Here is an 18,509-nt window from a genome sequence, read left to right as displayed (position 1 = left end):
GTATTGGGGACATAATTTTCTCTTTCCCCTAGATATTTCAGTATTTCTTAGGAAAATGGGTATTCTGTCATGTAACAACATATCATAAAAATCAGAAAAATTAACATTATAATTTGATACAGTTTTGTGACATAACCCATAGTCCATGTTCAAATTGTTAATTGTTCCCCAAATGTCCGTTATAGACCATTCTCCCATCCCCTAGTTCAATGTCCAAACCATTGTGTTTTTTTTTAATTTTGTTGTATTTAATATTTCCTTATCCAGTCTTTATCTTTTTTAGTTTGACATTTTTGCTGCAGACGTTTTGTAACACATCCTTTAGAGTTCCTTTGATGTTTCCTTTTGATTAGATTTGGGATACACATTTTTGGTGAAATACCCCAAATGATGTGTCTTTCTTAATGAGTCATATCAAGAGGCCTCATGATATTATTTTGGCTCAATTGAGGTTATGTAAACTTTGATCTCCAATTAAGTTGGAGTTGAGAGGTTTCTCTTCTATAAAGTTATTGTTCTTTCCTTTGTTTTTTTTTTTTTTAAAGATTTTATTTATTTATTTGACAGTAGATAGAGAGGCAGGCAGAGAGAGAGAGAGAGAGAGAGAGAGAGAGGGAAGCAGGCTCCTTGCTGAGCAGAGAGCCCCATGCGGGACTCGATCCCAGGACCCTGAGATCATGACCTGAACCGAAGGCAGCGGCTTAACCCACTGAGCCACACAGGCGCCCCTGTTCTTTCCTTTGTAATTATCCTTTCACTACCACCCCAGTGGCGGTGTACTGTCTTCCAGTATCACGGATTAGTTTTGCAGGTTTTTGATCTTTATATATCTGGAATCCCATGGTATGTACTCTCCTTGTATATATTCTTTCAGTTTACGTTATGCTTGTGAGATTGATCCATATTGCTATGCAGTTGTTATATGTTTATTCTTATGACTATATTGTATTTCATTACATGAATATATCACCCTTTATGAGCAATTGAGCAGTTTTCCAGTTTGTAGTATGAAAAATGTGCTCTGTAAACATTATTGTAAATGTCATTTACAGAATCTGTTGGGTATATACAAAGGAAGAGTAGAATCATTGAGTTGCATGTATCCAGTTATTCAGAGTTGGTGGACATTTCCAAAGAGTTTTCCAAAGGGGTTGGTTGTACCAACTTTTGTTCTGTCTACAAGTGAATGAAGGTTCTGGTAGATCTGAAATAATACATTTTTTTAAAAATTTTTCCTTTCCAATTATGTTTTTTTTTCTTTCCTTATTGTACTTGCTATTACCTCCAAGAAATGTTGAGTAGCTTTTTTGTCATGAATGAGAGTTGAATTTTATCAAATGAATTTTTTTCATCTATTTGAGATTTTCATGTGATTTTCACTTTATTTTCTATGTGTTAAATCACATGGATTGATTTTTTAATGTTAATCCAACCTAGAATTACTAGATTGAAACTATTTGGAAATAAGTCATCATTTTTATATACATCTGGATTATATTTGGTAATATTTTATTAAGGATTATTGTGTCTATGTCCAAGAGAGGAGTTGGTCTCTAACTTCTCTTTGTTATAATGTTCTTGTTCTCTTTTGGTATCAAACTTATGCTGGCCTTATAAAAAGAGACAAGTTCTCTTTCTATTTTCAGAAGAGTTTAAGTAAAAATAGGGTTAAGAAATAACCCTAAGATTTGAAAGAATTCTTTGTTGAAGTTTTTTAGGGTAGGGGTTTTATTTGTGAAAAATTTTTAAGTAATTGGCTCAATTTCTTCATTAGACATAAGAATATTGAGACTTTTAATGTCTCTGTCAATTTTAGTAAATTGTGTTTGTTAGGGACATTTTATAGCTCATTGAAATTGTTAAATTTTTTGGCATAAATTTTCTTAATAATATCTTCTTTTTAAAAAACATGTTGGTAGGATATCTGTTGATATCCTCATTTTCATTCCTGATATTACCAATTTCTTTTGTCAACTTTTTTTTCCTTTTTTATTCATGCTGCTTCATTATCAATTTTATTAGTCTTTTCAGAGAACCTGTCTTTGGCTTTGTTGAGTATCTCTATAGTGGATTTATTTTCCCTTGAAGAATATCTGATTTTGCATTCTTTCTTTCCTTCTTTATGCTTAATGGGCTCATACTTTTCTGGACTTTACTCATTTATATTCTTCTGTAGTACTTCTTTAAGACTATGGTTTCCTTTGTTTAGCTCTATTCCTAAGCTTTGATAGGTCATATGCAATGGTTAGTATTCATATATTTTAAAATATTTTGACCATCAGTGTGATTTATTCTTAGACAAATAGTAGTTTAAAATATATATATTTTTTGATTTCTAGCTTTAATTCCTCTGTGAAGATGGAAATGTTCAGTATCTGAGATACCCTGTATAGTTGTTAGTCATTTGTGGCTACTGAACACTAGATACATGGCTAGTGCAATTGAGGAACTGAATTTTATTTATCTTATTTATTTATCTTTAAGGAACTGGATTTTAAATTTTAGAATACATCTTATTTTTTAAAAAATTTTAAAGATTTTATTTATTTATTTGACAGACAAAGATCGCAAATAGGCAGAGAGGCAGGCAGAGAGAGGAGGAAGGAGGCACCCTGCTGAGCAGAGAGCCTGATGCAGGGCTTGATCCCAGGACCCTGGGATTGTGACCTGAGCTGAAGGCAGAGGCTTTAAACCACTGAGCCACCAGGCTCCCCTAGAATACATTTTAGAATAAAATTTATTTAATGTAAATAGTCACATATTGCTAGTGTCATCTCTAATAGCATAGTCAGGATCACCAACAATTTTCTACATTGACATACTGAAGAGTATAATACTAGATGAAGACTTAACTAATAAGTTACCAGTATTTTGAAATCTCTTGATCTGGGGTAGAATGCACAGTGTCCTCTAGAACCTAGATGTGTGTTTTAGATTTGGAGTCCAAAGGGGAACTGATTGATCCTTGGTTAGCACTAATGATTCTCCTGACTATGAAGTTTATGATCTTGAGATCACTGATGATATGCTAAAATAATATTCATTGTGTTAGACAGATCTGATTATGTAATTTAGAAGAGAATTGGAAGAATGTGAAGAAAGTCTAGTATGGCTCAAGAAGGGCCAGTGACAAATATTTTAAAACCTATTCTTCATTTGTGCGAGTCATTCCTTTCTGCCTTTCTAATTCAGCATTTATAAGAGGAATCTTCTTTCACTCTACTCCATAGTGGTATATTCCCATAATAACATCCTAGAAAAAAGATGGGAGAGTAAAAATACAAGATATGGTCAAAGTGGAGTGAAAGCTTGAATTCAGTAAATAATGGGATTTCTAATTAGAAACTATGACATCTGAAAAAAAAAGAAAAAGAAACTATGACATCTGAAAAACTAAAAATCCAATTAGAATTCAGTTATCTATTGAGGAAAGCATGATTACAACCCTTATACCTTATAATTACCATCATACTTTTCCTTATTATTTTTGTTAAATATTTCATTGACTTACCTCACAAGCTCCTATAATTTTGAGTAAATCAATGATATGTACTGATGTAGACCTTAGATAGCTAATATATTTATCTTTCACTGAATCAAAGGTGAATATAATTATTTTCAGGAAAACTCATGAAATTACCACCTGCTTGAAAAGAAACTCCAGCAAATCCTGAGTTTCAGGGACTAGAATCATATCCTGTAGTTATAAACAGGAGAAAAATAATCCTCTGGGGCCCTATGAACAATACTTTCCAAAAATAAAGCTCTTGTCTTTTAGTAACACATCAAAGTTGTACCATGGAGTTGGTAACAGTGCAGAGAAAAGAAAGAAACAGTTTTAAGAATACTTTAGAGCTTGGGGACATTTCAGGATGAAAGTTCTTTAGGATTTTGCTACATTGGTAGAATACCAACATTATAGTTCCTTTATGAAATGTCACCATCAGAGAGATTAATTTTAGAAATATGGGATCACAGAAATGTTTCCATTGATGTAGGTTACTTTGTTGAACTCCAAAAATGTGTCAAGAGTAACAAATCTATCTGACATGTCCAGTCAAGGATCTGTTTTAAGCAGAAACCATGGCTTGCAGGACACTGTCTAATTTTAATTTTCTTTTTCAACCACAAAAAGGAGTCTTTGTTTGCAGTTAGGATGAACACCTGTGGAATCCTTAAACATTTACAGACTTGTCTTTAAAAGCTCTATAGTACAGTTAAGATTTAATCTATCAAAGTGGTATAAATAATGTAGACATTGCCTTAGGTGCCAGTTCTTCCCACAGCACATAGAAAAACATAACAGCAGTAAGAACTTCTTCGGTGATTTTCATATAGCTCAAATATAACACTGCCAAAAAGGCAGAGGGGAGCAGTGTAATCTGGAGATATAGCCTTCTTGATGCTAGTAATAATGTGCTAAAGTTTAGAAACGGGAAATATCAGGGTTCTGGCAAAGCTAAAATTATTCAGAAGAAATAATATTCAGATGGTTTCTTGCTCAAAAGCTTGGATCTCATTCTGAAGTTCTTGTAATTGAAAGGAAAGTGACTATAAGAATGGCCAAGCAGTTCTGGGCCTAAGCATTGACCGCCCATATCCCTTTAATCAAATCTAATGTATTTCTATGTTTATCCATGACATTAAAACATCTCTGCTGGACTTGAATGTGGAAGTTAAATCTAAATTTCAAACTGAGCATATATTAGACATAAAGTAAGATGTGAAAACAGTGTATTGGCTACTAAAAGGGATAACAAGAAGTGTAAGATGTGGTTCTAATTCCAGAGATGATTAAAATCTAGTAACAAAGATGAGAAAATATTTGAGAGGTAACTAAGATTCATAGCATATATAGTTGAAAGGGGAAATTTGGGGAAGGTGTTTTCTGGAAAATCTTCTTGGTAGAAGAGAAAATGAGATTTAATAATGGCAAAGCTCCACACAGGTAGATGTGATGAGGGCAGGATGTTCTTGACAGGAGTATTAATGTAGATCTGGAGAAATGGAGAGACAGGAAGTAACTGATTTAAGCTGGAGAGATAGGTTTATTAGAGGAATAGAGAAGTAAGTTTGGAGATACCTTCCTCCCCCCAAAAAAGTGAAGGGACTGGAGTTCCAAAGTGTAGTAATTTAAGAAAACAGGTCTTTGGAAAGCTTACCTAATGGATGGAAACCAGCATAATGTAGGTGTTCAGTAAATATTTGATGAGTTAATGAAATGGGAGATTATCACTGAATATTTTTATAGAAAAGCAGATACATTAGGAATGAACTCCTCACTCCCTAAGAATAGAATTAGAGTCATTAGATGATGTACTGAAAATGCAACTGCTCTTTCTGGAGCTACACAGTAAGATTGGCACTAAGCTCACAATCTAACTTTCTTTTCACAACATAAAAGAACTCTAAACTTTGTGCTCCCCCTTTCAGTTAGTGCCTCCCAAACTCTGTTATCACATGATCTTTCTTTCCGAAAGGCTACTTTTTATTCTTCCTTCTCTTTTTTTCTAGAGGACATATTTCTCTGTTCCAAATCACCTTCTGGGTAATCAACCCCGATCCCTTTCAGGTAGTGTTAAGTACTTCCCCTTCTGTACAGAAGTGTGCACTACTCTTGTTTACTGTACATTGCAAGTACAAGTCTTTTCACACGTTTATACCCCATGCGTAAATCTGCCCCGTCAAACTATCTTTAGTGTACTATATGATCACTGAATATCTACTGAGTTAAATACATACTTTCCAGTGTCACAATGTTGATAGCAGAGAGAAAAATTTATAAAACAAGTTATTCCTGGAAAGGAAGAAAAAAAAAAGGTGAAGGATTGCTGTCCTTTTGATGAGGCTTCCTTAGTATCTGAAGGGAAGAAATAAGGAGGTGGTAATTCCAAGTTTCCTTGTGAATTCTAGGCTCAGCTTTTTACTAATATACTTTCTTTTTAGTTTTAGACATTTCCTATATCTGTGTGTACATAAATATGCATATATACATACACATATGTTCATATATATGTATATTATATATAATCTTAATGATCCCTCTTTTTCTGCACACAAACATGTGCACTCATGCATTCTTAGTTGACAAGAGGATCTGCAAAAATGCCATGCTTCTGCCAGCGTGGCTTTCCAAACAGGTTTCATAGAAATAAATGAAATAATCAAAACAGATCTTACTTACTTTTCCTTCAGCCATACATGTACTTGGTTACTTGTTGAATTTCTGAATTTAGTAATTAGAGATGAGTAATGAGTAGATAGCCTATGGAACAAATCAAATAAATAAAGATGTAGGAATTCAAAAGAAGTTTCTGAAATGTTCCTACTTTAAGCTTCTCATATCTTTTGGGGATTTTACCTTTTTTAAAAATTTCATTCCAGAAACCCACAGGTGGACTTCCGAGAGTTTGTGAGCTCCTTTAAATCAATATGCTACATTTTGTAATATGTTTATTTTTCTTGGGAAATTTTATTTTTCCTCCTTGTTTTCCTTTTTGTAAAATCAGACTTCCACAATTAGCTCTGACTGTAAAAGAATTCTATTCTGTCTACTTTAATGTGTAAGACAATAGGTTATCTATTCAGTAATAGTAATTAGATTAATAACCACCAAATAATCTCAAACTGATTATATCTTTTAATCTTCTTAACTCTAAGAAGTAGTTTTTTTTTTTTTTTTAGACCTTCAGTTTGCTGATGATTAAATTGAAATTCAGATCCCAAACATCCTGCATAAGCTAAACTCGTTATTCCATGGTAGGCAGTGGAGCCATGCCTCTCATCTCTCCAAATCTGCAATTCATTTCAATAGACTCGTTCCTTGCCCCATCAACCATATGTTCTCCAGGAATCTCTCTCCTTCCATCTGTTTTCCTCTGTGTACAAGCACGATTAGTCCTCGAACAGCTTGTCCAACTGTGCTCTATCTCACTTCCCACCCTGGTTTCAGGTCTTCTGAACAAGGAAGGTTTGAGGGCAGAGAAAACTGACACAGCAGAATTGGTATTTTTGAGTTGGCCATCAGGAAATCAGTCTGGTCATACGTCACTGCAGGGGTAAGAGTGCTGGTAAAGGGGAATAGAAACGTAATTAGCAGAAAGAGCTTTGTACCAGAAATTTGGAGGCATATAAGGAAAGGAGTGAACTTGGAATAAAGCAGAGAGGAGACAGGCGGGGGGGGGGCAGTTGGTATCAAGGACCTCAGTTCAAGCAGGAAAGGCTTTGTATCTCATTCCTAGAGCTGCCAGACCTTCATAATGTTGGAGATCCTGATCCCAGGAGCCCTCAGTGACTCTGCCACAGTCTCTGACTATAGTCTTAAATAATCCTCTTTGGACAAAGGGAAACACTTTCAAGGAAGTTGAGGCCATATCCATGTACGTACCCAACTCTCATAGGGAAATTTAAAGCATCTTAACTCATCAGTGATGCCTTTATACTGCGTGAATTCTGAGACAGCTGGAACTTTGTGAGACTAAACCATCTTTATTATTTTCTTATTCAAACCCGAGGTCCTGTATTACAGTGGGAGCATGAGTGTTTCTTCCTTCTTCCTCATCCTCTCCCTAGAGGCTTCCACCTGCCAAAACTAAGAGAAGATTTTGCAGTGGTTCTTAAACCTAAAGAGGAAACAATGCTGGATTATGGTTTCTGAGGAGCCTCAGCTCTATCTCATTTATTCTTTTTGTTTAAATTGAGGAATTGAGGTGCAGAAATGTCATACACCTAAAGGAGGTAGAAGCCTGGAGCCCTCAGATTTCTGACTCAGAACCATTCCTTTTATCCTGTGAAATGTTCAGTACACATTTTCTCAATAATACTACTCACTGACCAGAAAATAAGTTGGTTGCTACTGCTTATTTTTCTGGGTATTAGGTTTAATAACTATTCCATTAGTACAATAACTTATTGCCATATAAATCCATGGTTATTTGTATCAGCGCATGCACTGAACTAATCATGCCAATGTTTAGTCCTATTATGGGCCATTTAGCTCTCCTACTATATTTGATGCAAACCAGACATTGTGATTGGCCAAACTCTAGGACACAAACAGTTTCACAAAATGCACATGTTTTCCACCACTAAAGGAACAATATGCTTTGCAAATAAATGCTATTAACATTGAAGAGGCCATCCAAAACAATATAATAAAGGTGAGCAGGATATATCAACATTCCCGGCCTGCTTAGCCCTAGGACTTTGGGCAGTGGAGATGAAGAAAGGGTAGTGCTGAGAAAGGGAATGGGGTCCAGAGTTAAGTGATACTTGAATTGACCTTTTAGGCCACTGAGAGCAGATTGTAAACAAATTCTCAAAGCTATTGAAGTTTTTCTTTGAACTTTCCCCTTATGGATAGCTTATTTTAATTAGTAAGAAAACTTCTTCCCTGTCTGATGAAATCCTGGAGCCCTGATCCCAAAATGTCTTTGGCTGACCCAGACTTCACTTTTTGTGGCATGTAACATGGAGAATGAAAGAGCTAAAGTTTTGCAATCCTCTCTTTCCTCTGTTGAGATGGTTAGCACTATTCAGTGACTGGCCACTCAGCCTCCATCCTGTTGTAAACAAGTAAACTCTGAGCCACCGAAGTTTTGGTTTTGTAAGTTACCAGATCTAAAACAGAAGCTAGCCTGTCCTACCTGGTATATTTCCCACTGTTTTCCCTAATGATAAAAAGTCTGTGGACTTCTGCACTGGAAATAGGAAGTTGAAAGTGTTATTTATATATTACCAATTTGGAATTTAAGCAGAATGGACACTGGTGTTCTAAAGCTAAGTTAGTTGAAGGGAAGAGTGCATTTCCCATTAAGAGCAAGCAAACCTGGTAAGATGAGAAAGGGAGTGGTTTTTCCATTTAAACGAGACTGTGAGACCCAAGTGTTTTAGAGGAGGACATTAAGTGACACTTTCTGGAATGGCATATCATCCCAGTCATCGCTAGAACAATTATTTTAACCTTTCTGTTTCTCCCATCTGTTAAAAAAAAAAAAAGAAATATTTATTACTGATATTTTTCTACTATTGTTACTAAGAAGATTAAATTAGTTACTGCATATAAAATACCTTGCATAATGCTTGGGTTTTAGTAATAAGTTACCAAATGGAAACAATTTTATTCCAACATTTTTTTTCCATTCCATCTCAATTCCTGTCTGAGTATGGCCATGCTTTCTTCATTAGTGTAAGAATAATTATTTTCATTTATATGAACAGCTTACCATTTATGCCTAATGATGTGTAGCACAATAGCTGTTATACATATCATTAAATGTGTGTCTGATTAACCTTCTTGTAATTTTAATTGCAACACAAAATACCTCTTGTGCATACTCAGCCATCAGAGACTGGGCTCATGAAACATGGTTGACTGCTTTCAACCTGAAAGAATTATAGAGAACGTCGATCACACCAGCATAAGTCATACACCTGAGAACAGCAGAGCACAAAGAAAAGAACAGAGGGTTAGGAGTCATGAAACCTTTAGGTCCATCACTGTAATTTATTCAGTCTTCAGACAGCTTTTCTCTGTGAAACATGGCTAATTATACCTATCATGTAGGATTTGTGAAGAACAGAGATGCTGTACATACAATGTTCAACAAGGATCTTGGAACACAGTAAAAAGTTTATTAACTGTTAGTATTTTTATAACTTTGGACTTTAATTAAATGGGACTTCTAGAAGCCCATTGTAGTTAGTATACCTCTGCTTTGCAGGTATGTTATCACATCCTCTGCTCTCATTCTCTGCAAATGCAGAATATGAGACACCAGCATGATTTGTCCAAGGTCATGTACCGTGTAAGGGAAGGAGAAGCTGAGCCAGCTGGGTGCCCCACCTCTTCCTTTACTTCCCTCTTTCACTCAGCCTGTGCCCACTGCTGGCAAAACAACCTGAGGCATACATTCTTCTGACATTTAGTCAGTGGCATCCTGTGCCTTCCCAAAGAGAGGAAGCACATTTGAGTCAGGAGGAAATACAACTGCCAAGTAGGAAAGATATCAAAGAACAGAGGACAGCTGACCTGTTCTGGGCTGCAAATATGGCAAAAAAGCCACATCAAAATGGTTCCTTGGACCCAAGAAACTTGAGAACATTAAAAATCTGTAAGTATGAGTCACACCTCCCTGTGGGAAGGAAACTAGAGCTATCTCCTATTAACCGGAACATGTCTTCATGGGGTCTGTGCCCCAAGTTTCCCCAGCCCCGTCTTCTTTGGTTACCATCTCTGAATACTTTCTTCCTTGTTTAGAGTCTTGACCATGGCCCAGGTTAAGTATAGACTGAGTGATCTGAGCTGTCTTGGGTGAAAGCTGCACATTATCACAGTAGAGTAGCTGCTCTTCAGAGGACCCCATCTGCTGTATGTAGTGTAATACTTCCTCAGAAGATTTGTGTGAACCTTGACTCAGAGCTCCATGGGAGATGAATAGACAAGTCACACTTGACTACGCTATCTCTTTCTTGCCTGTTTTCATCTTGGCTAGGTCTTCCCTCTGAGGTCCTGGGAACAGTATATTACAGTTATTTGAGTTCTGACATAGTACTTCGCAAAGGAGAGGAATTACTTTACTTTTTAGGTGTTCCTACATATATTAGTGTGTGTTTAGAAAACATACTGGATATATATTAGATATGTCTAGAAAATGATAGTTTCCCTTTTTCTCTTACAAAATAAAACCTAAATCTAGAGAAATAGAGTTATAATAAATATATTCCTGATTACTTAAAAAACTGCAAGGATTAAAGATAGGAAAGGGTGTGAATTCCCCCATCATAATAAATATTTCATTTTCTACATTTATAATGTAAAATTTATAAGAAAAACAAACAAGAAAAATTCAAAAGAAGTCCCTATGGATAAGCAGTGTACCATTAGTGTGTATTGTATGAATAGGTATATCATTCATTTTAAAATTAATTTAAATTAAAAAAAATAATTTAAATTACCTTTCAGACATCAGAAAACTTTAAATAAAGGAAGAAAAAGTAGTAGAAGTTTGACATGGCTCTTTGTTAATGAATTCAGAGTACGAATGAAGTTATTTGAGGGTAAATATTTTTCTGGTTATGATAAAATCTAGGTATGATTTCTGGTTATGAGCTTGTGGTTTAGAAGATTAAAGATGTTATAGCTGGAGGAGTTATTTTTCATCATGTTCTTAGGGAAGGTCCTGGTAAAAGACTATCCCATGATTAAAACTAAAGATCCCATGATGCCCAATGATTAAAAAAATTCCAAACAGATATATTTTGTAATAACTAAACACTTTGTCTCTTAATGTCTTTCTTCATTGCAATTATTGAACAGTAGGGAAGGAATTAACTTCTTTTTCTATATTAAGTGAAGTGTCAAAGAGGGAGAAAGTATGGTTCTGTTTAGGTTCTACAAGCTTAAAGTTCTGAAATGTCATTTTCCTGGAAGCCATATCACTCATATTACTGGGCTTAATGTGAAATATTGTATATAATTTATTTATATTAACAAGCCCATCTATCACACCACTGATCCCTCAACTAGTTTGAGAGAAATACTATGGAAATGTTGGTGTGTTCCAAGATTGCTTGTATGTGGTACTTGGTTATTCCAGGTCTGTCTGACACATAAACTGCATGGGCCATTTCTTGAACATGATTTTCTCTTGTGCTCCCATGTGCTGGTCAGGCTGGCTGGATGCATTGAGGAGAAATCTGTAACTGTTACACGCTTATCTAGGTAACAGAATTGAGGCAGTTGTGCATGAGTAACAGTGAATGTTGTCTACCTTGCAAGCTGCTGAGGACGATGAGATGGTCAGAGTGCCAACAAAATATTATATAGTGTAGAAAGGACTACTTTTGATTCTCTAGGTAACTTTAGAGGAATATGAGAATAATCTCCAAAGTCCTTCTAATTGCTGTCATTGCCATGGGTGTAGCTAAACTACTTAGTGTTAAGGGTCCTGCAAAAATTAAAAAAAAAAATGATGATAGTGGAGATAATGGCTGATACATATGTATATATATTAGTTATAGTATATTATTAGTTATATATCTATATATAAAATAACATATATGAATATATATGAATAAATATAGTGCATCAGTACCTGAATATATATAGTGCATATAGGTACAGTTATTATTATTTTTTTTTTTGTTTCCTTAAATTAAAACTTTTATAAACTCCTTCCCTTCCCCTATAACCCAGATTTCAGAAAGTATAGAATCATGCTCTTGTCTCATCTATCCTCATTTTACAGATGAGGAGACAGTTTCAGAAAAATGAAGTAGTTTGCCAAAGCCTAAATTTTAATCAATATAATATATAGTGTGAGAGGAGTAACTACTGAATTAGGTTAGCAAAACATTATTACATACGAGAAAGCCCTTGGGAACAGTGACAGGACAGCTTTTCTTCCCCCAGGTCATTATTTTTTTTTAAATTTTTTATAAACATATATTTTTATCCCCAGGGGTACAGGTCTGTGAATCACCAGGTTTACACACTTCACAGCACTCACCAAAGCACATACCCTCCCCAATGTCCATAATCCCACCCCCTTCTCCCAAACCCCCTCCCCCCAGCAACCCTCGTTTGTTTTGTGAGATTAAGAGTCACTCATGGTTTGTCTCCCTCCCAATCCCATCTTGTTTCATTGATTCTTCTCCTACCCAGGTCATTATTCTTTAAAAAGCAATAAATGTTCCTACCCCTCTTCATGTTTTTAAGGGCAAAGGAAGAGGTCTTCATGCTTCAAAAATAAATTATTTAACCTGTACTGTGAGACCCTGAATTTATGCTAAGAATATAGCTGTGAACAGGACAAGCATGATCCCTGCACTCAGAAATGTAGCTGTGAAAAGATAAACGATTCTGGGATGAGGACATCAGAACCTTTAGGAAGGATGCCTATCAGAACATTAGAATGAAAATTATAAATATTTGAATTTATAATTGATCCAGGTTTTAACTATTTGAAGTAGATAAAATATATAGGGAAAGAGAAAATTTTAGATTGAATTGTGAGGAAATTCTCTCCAAACTCATTACTGTCAGGTTTGCAGCTTAGTTCATGTTCAGATTATGATTTGATTGTTAAACACTTAGGCCTTGCTTTTTATTCAATAGAATGACCTTAAGTTCAAGTGTTAACCCTTCAAATACCTTCAAAGAGCAATTTAAGCTAATTTTAAATCAGAACCACTTTTCTTTCTGGATGAATCAAATAAAAAATAGTGTGCTCGGGGCACCTGGGTGGCTTAGTCATTAAGCGCCTGTCTTCGGCTCAGGGCATGATCCCAGGTTCTGGGATCGAGCCCCACATCGGGCTTCCTGCTCAGCGGGAAGCCTGCTTCTTCCTCTCCCTCTCCCCTTGCTTTCCTCTCTTGCTGTGTCTCTCTTTGTCAAATAAATAAATAAAATCTTTAAAAAAAAATAGTGTGCTCAGTCCATAATAGGGTATTACGTGCTTTTTAGCAAATAAGGACAGAACTACGGATTGTCTACTGTATGTCAGGCCTGTGACAGAAGAATAAGTAAAGGAGCATATATTCCAAAGTTATTGCCCCCCAAAACAAAGCAAATTAAAATATAACATTGGATTTTGCAAATTTAAAACATATAAAATGTGGATGACACATTTTATAATGTATATTATATCATTATTATGGTTTTCCAGAGAAACAACAGGAGATACGTATATGAGAGAAAGAGAGAAGGAGGGAAAAAAAGATACATATAGAAAGACTGACTCATTTTATGGAATTGGCTCATGCAGTTATGCAACTGTGGGGGCTGGCATATCTGAAATTTATAGGGCAGGGCAGCAGGCTGGAAATTCAGGCAAGGTTTCTATGATGCAGTCTTGAGGAATTCTCTTTCTATTTTGGGAAACGTATGTTTGCTTCTAAGTCCTTCTGCTTCTAAGGTCTTCAACGGATGGGATGAGGCCTACTCATTGAGAGTAATCTGCTTTACTTAAAATCAGTTGATTGTGTTAATCATATTTGCATTTACTTTCACTGTGACATCTAGACTTTAAGCGATTGAGCACCATAGAGTATAGCCAAGTTGACACATAAAATTAACCATTGTAGTGTATGCCCAGGGTCAAGAGCAGTATTCTTGTTCTTCTGTTTGGAGGCAGAATTTTTTTTTAATAGAGTAGTCTTGAAAATTGTCAGCAATTCCCACTACTAAAGGTTATATTAGAACAGACCAGTATTTAAATTGAATAAAAGAAATAAAACGTTTTGGGGTGCCTGAATGGCTCAGTGGTTTGGGCCGCTGCCTTCGGCTTGGGTCGTGATCTCGGGGTCCTGGGATCGAGTCCCACATTGGGCTCTCTGCTCTGTGGGGAACCTGCTTCCCTCTCACACTCTCTGCCTACTTGTGATCTCTGTCAAATAAATAAATAAAATCTTTTAAAAAAATTAAAAAAAAGAAATAAAATATTTTAAGAATTGAAAATTGGGAAAAATGGGGATTTGGTGTTTATTATTCTATATGATTCCTAGTAATGGCTACTTTCATAACACTTCACTGCATAGACATCAATCCATGTAGAAGGACGTGGACATAAATCCCTGTGTTGATGAATTATTTTGGGAGCCTGGAATCACCTTGAATTAATCAGCCAGGTTACTTTAGAATATGATGTACAACATTAATTTTATTATATTATGACAAATAGGGAGAAAAGAACTGATTTGCAAATGGACGACCTATCATATTGACGAAGAGAAACTGCCCAAATGTAGAGAAAATGCTGATTTGGAGCAATTTACAGATATTGATGTTAATAAAAAATAGTTTTGTCATGTTAAATATAACTAGGCAAAAATTTGAAAGGATTGGGAGATTAAAATAATTAAATGAAACTTAGAACTTAATGAGATTTTTATTAACTTCCCTTTGAACTATTTTCACTGGAAAGAAAAGGCTTTTAAAAAGCATCAGCATAATTTATTTTAAAAATACCATGTGATTCTTATCTTTGTATTTGTTTAGGTAATATCTGCTGTCTTCTTTCAGAGTAGCCATTCCAGAGTCAGGGTTTCTATATGTAGCCTCTGTCATATACATGTACTTATCGCATAGAGAAATATTGGTGATCCAAAAAAAAAAAAAAAACCCAAAAAAACAAAAAACAAAAAAATTTGGTTTCAAGATAACTGTGATTGAATTTGGGTTCCATATTTATGAGAGTTTTCCACAGAAACAAAACCAACAGCACACACTGAAACATAAAATTAGCCAGATTCTTAATTGATTCAAACTATGAGTTGGAATAACTTGTGTAATGGCAATACAAAGAAGAAAAGAAGAGGCTACAAAATCAATATGAAGTATTTGGGGTCTGATATGCCTAAGTTTTATTCTTCAAGAGCTAGTCAGATCTAAGTACAAATAAAATTCTAATATTAACTGCAACAAAAAGGAAGATGTAAAAAGGAAAATGATGGTAGAGCAACAAAAGAAGAATGGAAGTGTCAGCTCAGGAGACAAAAGGTCATTTTATTTATCTATCTATCTATCTATCTATTTATTTTTGCTGGTAACATGGTCCTATTCATTTCCTCCCTAATGGATGCTCTCTGCTACTTTTCTGCACCATTGAGAGCAGCTGCTGAATAGCATGCAAAGCTCAGCTTGTGACTTCTCTGGCACCCACATGATTTTCCTGAAAGCCCCAGGGGAGGTTAGTGAAGAGAAATTACCAGCACAAAACAGAGGCAGAGCTGAACTCATTATCTATAATACTGATTTGTAATCCAGTTAGCTTTGTAGGTAATCCTTCCTTACTCTCCACTGTGCCATCAAACTGGCTTCAGTGAGAGATGGAGATGTATGGATTTTTCTGCCATTGACCTGTAATCAAAAGCTGTGACAATAGAGCATGCTAATTCTAGTCAGCCAAGATGGTAGTTCTTTACTCGTCCTCCTTTTTCCTTCCAGAGGTTCGACATTTTATCTCCAGTCAGAGAGATGGATAACTGAGTAACTGCAGGCTTCTGTGCATTCTGGTCAGTTGCACTAGTCCGTTACTGGGTGGTTGTACTACTGCCTGCACACCCCTGTGTGCAGCGTGCTCCCATTTCCTTCACCAAGGCACTTCTCTCCTCCTGTCATGTCTAGTCCCCACAACCAGTCAGGTTGAAATAGGAATAGAAAACTTATCAACTTATTCTATCCTATTCTATTTTGATTTTTTATTTATTTTGATTTATTTTTCTATAGTTTTAAGTTGTTATTTAAATTCCAGGTAGTGGAATTATATTATAATAGTGTAGTTTTTATAGTGTAGTATTAGTGTCAGGGGTAGAATTTAGTGACTCATCACTTACATAGACCCCTAGTGCTCATCACAAGTGTCCTCCTTAAAGCCCATCACCCATCTAGCCCATCTCCCCGCCCACCTTCTTCCAACAACCCTCAGTTCTGAAGAAAAAAAAAATAGCCTGGGTGGCTCAGTCATTAAGTGTCTGTCTTCAGCTCAGGTCACGAGTCCAGAGTCCTGGGATTGAGTCTCACGTCAGACTCCCTGCTTGGTGGGGAGCCGGCTTCTCCCTCTCCCGCTTACCCTCTTTGTGTTCTCTCTAGCTCTCTCTGTCAAATAAATAAATAAAATCTTTGAAAAAAAAAGAGTCTGTTTTATGGTTTGCATTTCTCTTTTTTTCTCCCATGTTCAACTGTTTCTTTTCTTAAATTCCACATATTAGTGAAATATATGTCATTTGTCTTTCTCTGACTGACTTATTTCATTAAGCATTATACTCTCTAGCTCCATCTACATCTTTGTAAATGGCAAGAATTCATTATTTTTATGGCTGATTAATACTTCATTATATATGTGTGTGTATGTACACACACACACACACACACACACACCCCACATCTTCTCTATCTATTCATTAGTTGATGGACATTTGGCCTCTTTACATAATTTGGCTGTTGTTGGTAATGCTGCTGTAAACATCAGAGTGAACATAACCCTTCAAATCAGTATTTTTTGTATCCCTTGAGTAAATACATAGTAATGTAATTGCTGGGCCACAGTTAGTTCTATTTTTTTTTTATTTTTTGAGGAACCTCCAGGCTGTTACCCAGAACAGCTATACCAGTTTGCATTCCCACCAACAGTGTAAGAGGGTTTCCCTGTGTCTGCATTCTCACCAACATCTTGTTTCTTATATTCATTTTAGCCATTCTGACAGGTGTGAGGTGACACCTCATTGTAGTTTTGATTTGTATTTCCCTGATAATAAGTGATATTGAGCATGTTTTCATGTGTCTGTTAACCATCTCTTTGTCTTTTCTGGAAAAATGTCTATTCATATCTTCCACCTATTTCTTAACTGGATTATTTGTTTATTTGACTATTGAGTTTTATAAGTTCTTTATAGGTTTTGGATACTAACCTTTTATCAGATATGCCATTTGCAGATATCTTCTCCTATTGTAGAAGTTGCCTTTTCATTTTGTTGACTGTTCCCTTCACTGTGCAGAAGCTTTTTATAAGTCCCAATATTTCATTTTTGGTTTTATTTCCTTTGCCTCCAGAGATATATCTAGTAAGGAATTGTTATGGTTGATGTCAAAGAGGTTATTGCCTCTGTTCTCCTCTAGGATTTAGATAGCTTTCTGTCTCACATTTAGGTCTTTTATCTATTTTGAATTTATTTTTGTGTATGGTGTAAGAAAGTGGTCCATTTTAATTTTTGCACATGTTACTGTCCACTTTTCCTAACCATTCGTTGAAGAAACTTTTTTCCACTGGATATTTTCTCTTGCTTTGTCAAAGATTAGTCAACCATATCGTTGTAGGTCCATTTCTGGCTTTTTTTTTTTTTTCTGTTCATTGATCTCTGTGTCTGTTTTTGTGTCAGTACAATACTGTCTTGATCACTACAGCTTTGTAATATAGTCTGAAGTCTGGAATTGCGATGTCTTTAGCTTTGGTTTTCTTTTACAAGATTTCTTTGGCTTGAACAGACTGATAACTAATTAAAAAATAGAGTAAGTAATCAAAAATCTCCCAACAAACAAGTATACAGGGCCAGATGTCTTCCCAAAGGAATTCTACCAAACATTTAAAGAAGAGTTAGTACCTGTTTTTCTCAAACTATACCAAAAAATAGAAATGGAAGGAAAACCTTCAAACTCATTCTATGAGGCCAGTATTACCTTGATTCTAAAACCAAAGACCCCACTAAAGAAGAATCTCTGGCTGATATCCCTGATGAATGTAGATGCAAACATTCCTAACAAAATATGAGGAAGTTGAATCCAACAGTATATTAAAAGAATCATTCACCACAATCAAGTGAGATTTATTTCTGGGCTTTAAGGGTGGTTCAGTATTTGCAAATCAAACACGGTGATATACCATATTAATAAAAGAAAGGATAAGAACCATATGATCTACTCAATAGATGCAGAAAAATAATTTGACAAAGTACAGCATCCATTTTTGATAAAAACCCTCAATAGAGTAGAGATGGAGGAAACATACCTCAAC

The 18,509-nt window shown here is 35.5% G+C and overlaps 1 long non-coding RNA gene across 1 annotated transcript in view; it reads right to left on the bottom strand.

The window, feature by feature from the left end:
- Positions 1-2,705: 2,705 nt before the first annotated feature.
- LOC101688874 overlaps positions 2,706-18,509 on the bottom strand; it is a 46,829-nt gene continuing 31,025 nt past the window's right edge. The window contains exons 2-4 of the long non-coding RNA XR_199829.2: positions 9,324-9,432; positions 6,185-6,265; positions 2,706-3,253 (exon numbers count right to left, since the gene is read on the bottom strand). This is a non-coding gene — a long non-coding RNA (uncharacterized LOC101688874). The remainder of the gene's footprint in view (positions 3,254-6,184; positions 6,266-9,323; positions 9,433-18,509) is intronic.

This window comes from Mustela putorius, unplaced genomic scaffold, assembly GCF_011764305.1.
Source record: "Mustela putorius furo isolate JIRA1106 unplaced genomic scaffold, ASM1176430v1.1 tig00003867_pilon_pilon_pilon, whole genome shotgun sequence".
Lineage (NCBI taxonomy): Eukaryota > Metazoa > Chordata > Mammalia > Carnivora > Mustelidae > Mustela > Mustela putorius.
The sequence above is the reverse complement of the archived record's forward strand: the minus strand, read 5'-3'. Positions and strand labels throughout refer to the sequence as shown.